This window comes from Aulostomus chinensis, chromosome 23 (genome assembly GCF_037954235.1).
Source record: "Aulostomus chinensis isolate RoL2024-O1b breed Wild chromosome 23, RoL_Achi_v1.0, whole genome shotgun sequence".
NCBI lineage: Eukaryota > Metazoa > Chordata > Actinopteri > Syngnathiformes > Aulostomidae > Aulostomus > Aulostomus chinensis.
In genome coordinates, this window is record NC_141342.1 from 21,099,942 (window position 1) to 21,110,127 (window position 10,186).

The window sequence follows — 10,186 nt, forward strand, 5'->3', positions numbered from 1 at the left end:
AAAGCCCTTTCAAATATGTTTTTCCTCCTAATTTTTTTTACCAAACTTATTCATTAACAATAAGCAATGCCAACCTGCTACCAAATGTTGTTGTTTTCGAACTTGGCCCATGAAAGGGACTCTGATTCTGAATTTTTTCACCTCGGATAAATGAGCGTCCCACTTGATTGAATATCAAGGTAGGAATTCAAGAAGAGGTTCTACTTTGTCGATTTTCCCTCCAGGTTTGGTTCATAGTGAGAGGGGCGTTTGTGTTTTACAGCAAGAGGCCGAGTTCTCAAGATGGACAGAAGAAAACATCAAAGGTGCGTGGATCTTAAATTCAAGAGGCGAAAACAATCTCAACTCAGTTACGACCGAAATGCCCCCCGGTGGCTGGAGGGATTATAACCACATGAAGGCAGGAGGAATCCGTATGCAGAGGTGGAGGCAGCAGACTGCAGACTGTTGGAGGCTACTGAGAACAGTTTGACTGCCACTGGTTTTTGAGGCTTCTGGAGGAGGTGACGTGATTCCAGGCAGCTGCGGCGGGAGCCCACTGTTGACTTGCCGTTGCCGGCGGTGAGTTTTGTCTTCCTGTTTGCTTCAAATCACGGTGTTTTTGTGCCTAAAGTTGAGCAGACTGTGGAGCGGTGTGGTGTTGGAGAGTCAAGCAACTCTACAGCTGTCTGGGTTTCTAGCTCTTCTCAGGATGCAGCGCGTTTACCTCGTGGAACTCTTTGTACGTGACATGTTTCTGGTCGAAAAATGTTGATATTTTATGCATCCTTGGTTTGCAGAAACCTACAACTGCAAAAAGGTTACCATGGCAACTGGGCTGCAAAATAGAATAAATCCTCCCTTACAGTTGGAAAAGATATTCTGCTTGGAGCATTTGTGCACTTGCTTGTTGACGTATTTCACTCCAACTGTTGGGGGGCAGAAGAGGAAGGGCTGCTAGAACCCAGTGCTGATTGGTTCCACGTATTCTGATGTCTCCCTGTGGTTCTACGCGGCGCTGCAGAGATGCGGATGCTCTCACCAGACTAACTTTAAATAGCTCCCCCCTACAATTAGAACCGAATTACAAAGGAAACTTAGACGGACCCATAAAAAGGAGCTTTACTTTACACTGCTGTTGGAGATAAAGAGCCTCCGCCATCGACATGTTTATTGTTCCAACCTTTTATAAGAAAGGTGAAAGCTGTTTCTATTTCCCGGCTCAGTCCTCCTTTGATACGAGGATTAGAGGTTTTCCTTCAACAGACAAACAGCAGCCGCACCTGTTAATGCAATAAACATTTACCGTGGGATGTGTTGCATTCCTGCTGCTGTGACTTCCCTTTTTAAACTCAGGATAAAAACCTCTTGACCCCCCTGACACATTTTTCCACAGAGCTGGTTGCAGGTTTTTGCGCCACCATTTACATGCCCGGTGGGAGATTCCTCGCTGCACGCCTGCCATGTTGCTGCCCTGGTTTGAATTTCAGAATATAAGCGACTGGCTTCCCGCACTGACAGCTGATGATGTCATGGAAACTCTTCTGAGCAGTTAAAAACTGGAGAATGATTTGTAATCAAATGCAGCCCCGTGAGTTTTGGGGTGAACTGGAGGTTTGGAGCGGAGACTTTCATGAAAACTTTTGATGCATTTTAAAAGCAGCCGCTACATCCTGTCACGTCCAGCGCCAGGATATCGCCAGCAGACACGAGGGCCTGATGCGTCGCTCCGCCATTAATACCCTGCAACAAAGCCTCATTTGACCCATTCTTTCTCTCCTGCAGAGTAAAAGCCTCTGGAGCATCGCAGACATCCCTGACTGGATAGTTTCACTCCAAAGAAAATAAGAGTTACATAAGACAAACCCGTCCCTGACCTCGCGGTCCCTGGTCGCCGCAGGCTGCTCAGAGGACGCAGAAGGTTCATTCAACAATAAAAGTCTTTGTAGAGGAGGAAAGTTTTCACTAGCAGAGAGCTGGACAAAAGGGACGAGGAGGGAGGGGGAGGGCGTGGAGGCGAGGAGGGGAGGGGGCGGCCTGTGCACCTGTGTTAGAGTAGCTCCTTGGGAAAAAGGAAGAAAACAGGATTTCAACTCAAACAACATCCTGTTAGCCCCCCACACCTCCTCCAGCCCCCTCCTCCTCCCCGCTTGGTCACCTCCCCCCATCCCAAAAGCTCCTTCTCATCCAGAGAGACATGAATCAGACTGGGCGGGACTGGTGGGAGAGGAGGAGAAGGAGGAGGAGAGGGGATACAAGTCATCAGATTTCCCTCTCATTCACCTTTTTTATTTAAATCCTGGGATGAGAACTGATAGCATCCTGTTCCTTCAGTCTTAAAATACAACTGCTGACTGTAGGATGACGGCTCTTTGTTTTGGGGAAATTTGTATGAGAGGGAATTCCCGAAAACAAAAACAAAAGCGGGAAAATCCAGTAACCTCCTAGATTTGGAATCGTTGATACACACACTTCCTGTTATCTGCCCGAACCTCTTCCTCTCTGTGCGACATCGCCACACACGAACACACACACACACGCACGCGCGAATGCGTGGCAGACATAAGTGAGAACGAGTTTTGGACGTTAGGTTTCTGTTGTGTTCGGTACCTTGCTCAGGAACACCGACAAGGTCAGCAGGGGAAGTGGGAACTGAACCAGCGGCCCTGCAGGTACCAGGCTACCTCTGATGTCCCGCTTTGAGGCACCGTTCCCTCAAGGCCTTCCTGAGATATGGAAGCAGTTGGCCTGCAGCAGCGCCAGGACGCAGAACTGGACCACATCTTTACCTGCTTAACTTTCTCTGGCACCTCAAAGAAACACTGACCGAAACCCAGTTGCTTCTGGTGGTGTAGAAGAAGCGCCGACAAAGCCCGTCCTCCAGGAAACAGACATTCTCCAAGGTGTTTCCAACACACAGTACCAGAAAACACAAAAGGAGTATTTGTACTTTCCAGTGTGTCCTGAAACTACTGAGCCTCAGTGCTGTGTGATAACTAAATATTTCTGTTGAACCGGGTTAAACACCGGCTCCCCGGGGAGCTGCGGCTTGCATAAGGGAGGATGACTTGACTCAACTAGTTGGACCACACACACTTTGCTGCGCTCGCTCACCACAGAGGAAGTGACTGCCAAAGAGGAAGTGAGCGTGTCCCGTTTGTGAACGAGGTCGAAAGGGGAAGAAGAAGTGTTAAAGTTATTAGTCGGGTGGGAGCGGTGCATTTAGGGGGCATCCTGTCCACAACAAATGCTTCCTGCTCCTGCGTCCAACACCACAAAGCTCCCAGCGAGGGAGGGCCGGGAGAGAGGAGCGCGGCGGTGAGCAGGGAAACCGAGCACTCAAAGTGCCTGACATGTGAACCTGCCCACAACTAAACACAGGTGGAAACTATACGGTGCCCTCGGGGAAGCAGAAGCTTGTCTCCGTCTATACGGCGAGCTCCTATAGACGTCCTCCAGCCACTCAATGGAAAATTTATGTTTTTCATTTTAGCAGGCGCATTCCTGCACACGATGGGGCCCCTGCGGAGGTGTAGCAGGGATAGATGACTCCACTTTATTATATCATTGAATAAAACCTGCAAACGAAGCCTGCTGCAGGCTCGCCAGCCGCAGGCATGCAGGACCTGACCCCCCCTCAACGTCCTGATCCCCCTCGGGGAGTCCAGATCCAAGCGCTGGATGTTGAACCTCCACGTTGCCTCTGCAGATCACATTTGTCAGAATCATCGAGGTTGTGAAGATTGTCTTTGCTCTCTCCGTGATGCGTCACCCAAAAACAACAAAGGTTTCTGCCTCCTGCATTGCGTCGTCTTCGTGACTCCAGAATGCAGAAAGAGCCAACCACGTGTGATTAGCTTGACGCTAACGGAGACTAACGACTAACAACAATAAAACAGTCTGTTTAAAAAAAACAAAAACTCGAGCGCATTGTTAGCGAAATGCTAATTTGCAATACCCGTTTCCTTAAAGGGCCTCTATGAAAAAGTTAGCTTTATGGGCTAAATAAGGCATCGGTTTCTAGGAGCCCGTTTCTTGTGTCGTGTGACGTGGGCCTCACTGTATACGCTGATTTAAAGTTACTGCGTAGATAAAATCATACCTACACACTCACGCTTCGATGTTTCTTCTGCATTCTTGTTCACTCCCGTTGCTACTCAACGCTCTCGGTTCCTCCTTTGAAACTTCTCTTGCATGTTACGTGTGTGTGGTGTGAGCTGTGCAGCACTTTGGAACTTTACCTTTAAAAGTTGCTATACAGATAAAAGTCAAATTACTTGCTAGAGCCGACGCATTGCTCCTTTAACAGCAGAACAAAGACATGAATTTAATTGAGCTTTGCTGTGTTGTTCATTCTTTAATTATCCAGCTAAAGCCGAAATATGACATTTGGAACATTTTCAAAATGTTTAATATGTGGCAGTAAGGATGGAAAAGGAAACAAAGGTGGAACAAAGTGTTTTGGGAGGTCTGCTGCTGGTAGACGAGGAGAGAGGACAAGTAATGAGGGCAATCGAGAAAATAGTTGGAGTACAAACACAAAAGGTTCATGGGCAGGTATGGTAAACAAAAGAACTGCTCCGTTTTTGCTTGTGCAACAACAAACCTGCCAGACAGCAGCTGTGGAAGGACACAATGCTGGGAGGGCAAGCAAGGAAAAGAGCTTCAAATCACTTGAGTGAGTCACAGCGGACAGTTGGGAGGCTTCAATCAATAATAATAATGATAATAATGATAATAACATGATTATTACTTCCGCACAAAAATTGCAGCTCAGAAGTGCTTTACAACACAAATTGGAGGAAGATCAAAAAAATAAACATTCTCTGTTAAAAGAGAATATAAAAAGGAGAATAAAACCACGATGTAGACTGAAATAAAACTACAGTAAAAAACAGTTGTAAGAAGTTGAACACGTAAAGTAGCAGAACGCATCAGAAGAAGAGCGGCGCGGCGCGACGCAGGCGGTGAGGGAGTCAGATGTGCTCCCGTCACCCGCCGCTCCCTCAGGTGCTGTCTACTGATTTTACACGACAATTCAGTTCAAAACGCTCCGGGTTCTGTGAACGTGGCCCCGGTCTGTGTCATCACAGCTAATTCCTAAAGCCGTCCCTCTAAGCTTCTCTAGTCCTGAGTCTTCGTCCAGGCGTGTCTGTCTGCTCCAAAACGGGTGTCAGCGCCCCCGTTGTGCGTACGTGATGCGTCCCGCTGCCAAACATGTGCCCCGCCGCCCCTGCCAGCAGCCCTCTAATGAAACAACCCTCCCCACCCCCGGGCTTTTGTTTGCAACTGACAGGTTCAGCTGCTATCACTGCTCATGTCACCGCCCACCACTGACTGATGAGTCTCACTGTGGCAGGGTGGAGGCAGCGCGGCCCGCTGAGTGACTCCAGTCATTAGAATTCAGGAGGGAAACGTTGACCTCAGGAAGAAGTGTAGCGCATGCCTGTGGGCATCGGGTCCAGGGGGCCGCACGGCCTCTGATGCTGCCGTTGACTTCTCCAGAGCAGAGGTAGCGAACCCCCCACGACCATCTTTAAAGATGTCCATCGTGGCGGTGGAGGGCCGAGCTGCAGTCCCCTCACCTCCTGTTGGTGCATTTGCCTCAAACTAACTTGGTAAGTTACTCCAGCACCTGGTTAGCGAAGCTGCCACACCTGAGCTCCCGGCCCGCGTTGAACCAGGATGGTGCATCTCAGCCACAGGTCCCGGCTGCTGTGAGGGCTGCCCGTCATTTGAGGTGTAAATGAAACAGACGGAAGATTGAATTTTCAGCGCAGGTGATAGCATAAAAGATGAGTAAGCAGTTTTCCATGACACCACAGACCCTTTGTACGAGGAGAATACTGCGAGTGTGCGGCGTCATCCAGGCGTGTCAGCGAGCCCCTCCGCTCCGACCCCGCCACGGTAGTTTAAGAGGCTTGCCGCACTTCACATTGTGAAAAGTGTGAACGTGTCAAACTTCAGCTCTGAGCTCCAGCGAGTCCACAGGTGCGAACACAGCCTTGGTTTATGACCTCGCTGCCACCAAATGAGGCTTTGCTTCGTCTCCTCACACGTGAATGTTTTTATCACGTTTTTATGTTCCTGAACTAAAACCTCCTTCCGTCTGTGTGACAGACAACACAGGGTTTTTTGGGTCTTTGAAACTCCTCAAAACTTCTTCCCACCGTGGCGCCGGGAGGGATTGTCCCCGTGAATCCTGGCGAACAGACAAGACATCGTAGACGGCGACACAGGAACCTTGATTCTCACTGGCCTACAGACGGAGATGTGGTGACCTGACAACAGCCTTTACATCCAAAATGTCTGACAACAGCTAGTTTATAGGCAGGAGGGACCTCCTGGTGGAGAGGCTGCTGGACGGCTACAAGAACGAACCCAGACTTCGACCTCCACGCTGGTCTGGCTGGAGAGGGGGATGATGAGGATGATGAAGAGTGTGTATTTAAATGCGTGCGTCTGAGAATAGTCCAGGCCGGCAGCACCTGGCAGGTGCAGCGTTGAGGCTGTGCAGATGTGTTAACAGTAGCTCCACTTCCATCATGGCAGACAACAACTACTCAGGGCAGAAGGCGACAGCGAGTAATAAATCTGCTCCACACGCTGTTAATGCTCCTTTAATAGTGGGGAGCTGCTCAACATCCTCCAACGCTGTCGACCTTCACACACGACGCACACACCAGCGAGTGTGACCAAGCTGACACGAATCACCTGCTCGAGGTTGTGGAGGTTCAAGGCCGCTGCGTTAGGAGCGGCAGATTAACGTCTCCGTCAAACTGCTCACCACAACGCTACCACGCGATGTTCTGAACCAGGAATTCTGTCCGGTAACAACTAGGCCGTATAAGCAGGCTGGACACAACTATGCAGAGGTGAGGGAGCGGATGAAGAGGGTCAACAGCCTCGTAAAACTCCTCGGCAGTCACAACCTAAACAGCATGCAGGGTGTCCGACTCGGAGGTGTCGCGTGACGCCAGCATAAGAAGCTGCTTGATACAGAAGCATGACGACACAGGGGGACACGCAGAGAGCGACCAGGCTGCCTCAACACGGCCCTGAAGAGGGGCCTCTTCATGTCCTACATCAAAATGAGACTTCGTCAGGACCTGGTCTCTCTGAAACCACCCCTTTATACCCCTGCAGAGCCGGTTGAGGACCAAACACAACCTTTGGCCAAAAACAAAAACGGGGACTTCTCACCCCAATGACCTCAGCACTGTCCGTCCTTGAGACGCCACTCGTGCACTCGGCAGGTTTGACGCTGGTGAGGTGAACAGCTTTAGGATCATGCAGCACCCAAAGAGACACACACCCAAAGAGACACACACCCAAAGAGACACACACCCAAAGAGACACACACCCAGATTCAAAGCAAAATTTGTATTTGGAGCGAATACACCTGCCCCTTTCATTTTTGTCTGTCATCATCCACTCATAATAATAATAATAATAATAATAGTTTTGTGTGGCAAAACAGCAGACTGCAAAAAAGTAGGTCAATACATTCACAAAACAAAATGGAGCCAAACTCAAACAGCCATCTTGGTAGTTAGGCAATTAAATCAAATAGCTCATAAATAGTAAGGCCTCCACGTAGCAGCCTCAGACGGTCCATAAAGGTTTTCTCATCAGAAAAAGGGGGCGAAGGAGCTCAAGCATAAATCCACAGTTGATCTGAGCAGTTTAGAGACTAACAAGTGTTTGTGACTGAGCGAGGAGGAGGAGGAGGAGGAGGAGGATGGAGCGCAGCAACGTTGGCGGCCTCACTCCGTTTCTCCCCTTGTGGTTCCATTGTATCAAGTAACTCCTGCTCGTCTCTCTTTCCACTCGTTCTTCCTCTGTGAAACTCAAGACCACACAGCACCACTGGCTGCAGACTCCAAACATCAAAGAGGGGCTGCTGAATGGATAAAACAAGACTAGCAACCATGTATTTTCCCCCCTTCTGCTGCTTTGACCCGTCACGTTTTTTCCGTCTGAAAAGCCCCTGATCATGTTCCCTGATTGCAGCCTGTTTCCCCTTGTTAGGGACTAAATAGAAGCATCGGGTTAATTTTAGACTTACAGAATATCTACATGGAAACCGTATACTTCTGCAACTGCTGGGGTCAGTGCATCTGTCTTTATTTGTGCCCGCAAATAGCAGTGAGAAGAGATGGGTTGATCTTGACGGATGGACTTAATCCATCATTAAAACCCGTGCTTTTAATCTCAGTAGCGAACAGCGTTGAAGTGAACGCTTCCACACGGCTCGAAACTGTCGCCTGCAGTGCGCAGACTAAAGGACTGCTAAAGTTCACTTAAGGCCACGGAGTGCATGTTGTAGTCCTACAGGAAGTTAGCATGCCGGGATGAGGTATGTTTGTAGTCCTACAGGAAGTTAGCATGCCGGGGATGAGGTATGTTTGTCGTCCTACAGGAAGTTAGCATGCCGGGGATGAGGTATGTTTGTAGTCCTACAGGAAGTTAGCATGCCGGGGATGAGGTATGTTTGTAGTCCTACAGGAAGTTAGCATGCCGGGGATGAGGTATGTTTGTAGTCCTACAGGAAGTTAGCATGCCACAGATTTGTTTTTTTTTGTAGTCCAACAATCAGTAATTCAGCTCTGTGCTGAACAAAAGCTGATGATTTACATCACCTACAATCACATGGAACAATCTCACTGGCTGCTGGTGGAGGCACCAGGAGATGACCACTTCCTGTTGGACTACAAACACACCTCATCCCTGACATGCTAACTTCCTGGTTGATGATCTTCCAGGTTCAGTTCATCAGGATCATCTTCACTAATGAACCCTCTGATGATGCTGGAAGCCTGGATGCAATGGTTAGCAGCCCTAAGCTAACATTAGCCTAAGAAGGCACTACACCACAGTCACATGACTTCAGGGTCACCACCACTAAGCTTTGTGAAGGAAGCACATTAGTCGAACATTCAACATTTTCATGAATAAAAACCTGACTGTAATCAAGTTGGTCAAAAGCTCCTCCAGCATTTTCATCGCTTTCCTTGTTTCTTCCTCTCCTGCCATCAAACCATTAAGAGCTTAGCACCTATTTAACGGCCTGATAACCTCCACAGCAGGTGTGTTGGCTTCAGGTTTCCCTGCGGCCGCAGACCTAAATCCTCCGCTACGACTCTCCCGCTTCAACAAAGCCACGACTCGACTTCCTGCGGTCACGCTCATAATCACTCGGGTGTGACAGACATGACACTTTCATCTCTGTCCGATCCGTCGTCCTCCCCCACCTACCAATGTCAGTAATGTCTGCACGCGTGGAAAACCTGCAACAGGATGCGCAAATATTTCATTATTCCCCTCCGAGATTCTTTGAGGGTGGAAAACACAAAAACAGGGTAACCCGAGCCGGGCGGCGCGTTGTTTACCCGTAGACATTTACTATTTTTGTATCGACCCTCTGACAGGACAGTGAAACACAATATTTACCTGTCATGAAGGCAGGACATCTGACACATGCGGAGGTCACCGGGACAGCGGGGAATCACGGGAGTGACGGAGGCAGAAGAATGTTACGAGGAGCAGGACCCCGATGTGGAGGAGCGACCCTGAGGAAGACCTCAACACCCGCCGTTCTGAGAACTGGTTCAGATTCAGTCTCAGCGGGACCAAAGCTCCGGTCGTTGCGTTGATCGGCGAGACATAACCAGGTCTCGTTGTCCGTATCTCAGGGGTGGAGCCTACATCAGTATTTAGCATTAATAGCAATAGTGTAAAAAGTACAAATTGGTTGTTTTACAGATATTTATTTTGTACCAATTAATTCATTTTTTTTTAAATATTGCGACAGTTTAATCAAGTTCAGGAGGGGAGAAACAGAAGTGATGCGGTGTACGATCGTGCTCCACCGACAGTACAACTGGCGGCGCCGGAAGCGTTAGTTGAATATTACCATGTTTTGGAAATGAACGTGAAATGTGTGTTTGTGGTCAAACAGAAACTAAAAGTCGGATGCTGATAACGAGGAAGGAGAAACTTCTGTTATCCATCAGTGTGACGCTGCAGATAAACCTCATTGTATCTGTGTCATCCGGAGGCCTCGCTGGCACTGCAGCCGCCGCCGCCACCACCGCCACCATAGACCTTGTGATGAAGGCTGACCTTTCCCTGCAAGGCCTGCAGCTCTGCTCCGATAAACTGAGGGAGAGCTGACGCAGGCCAGTGTCCGGCCTGACCAACGCTG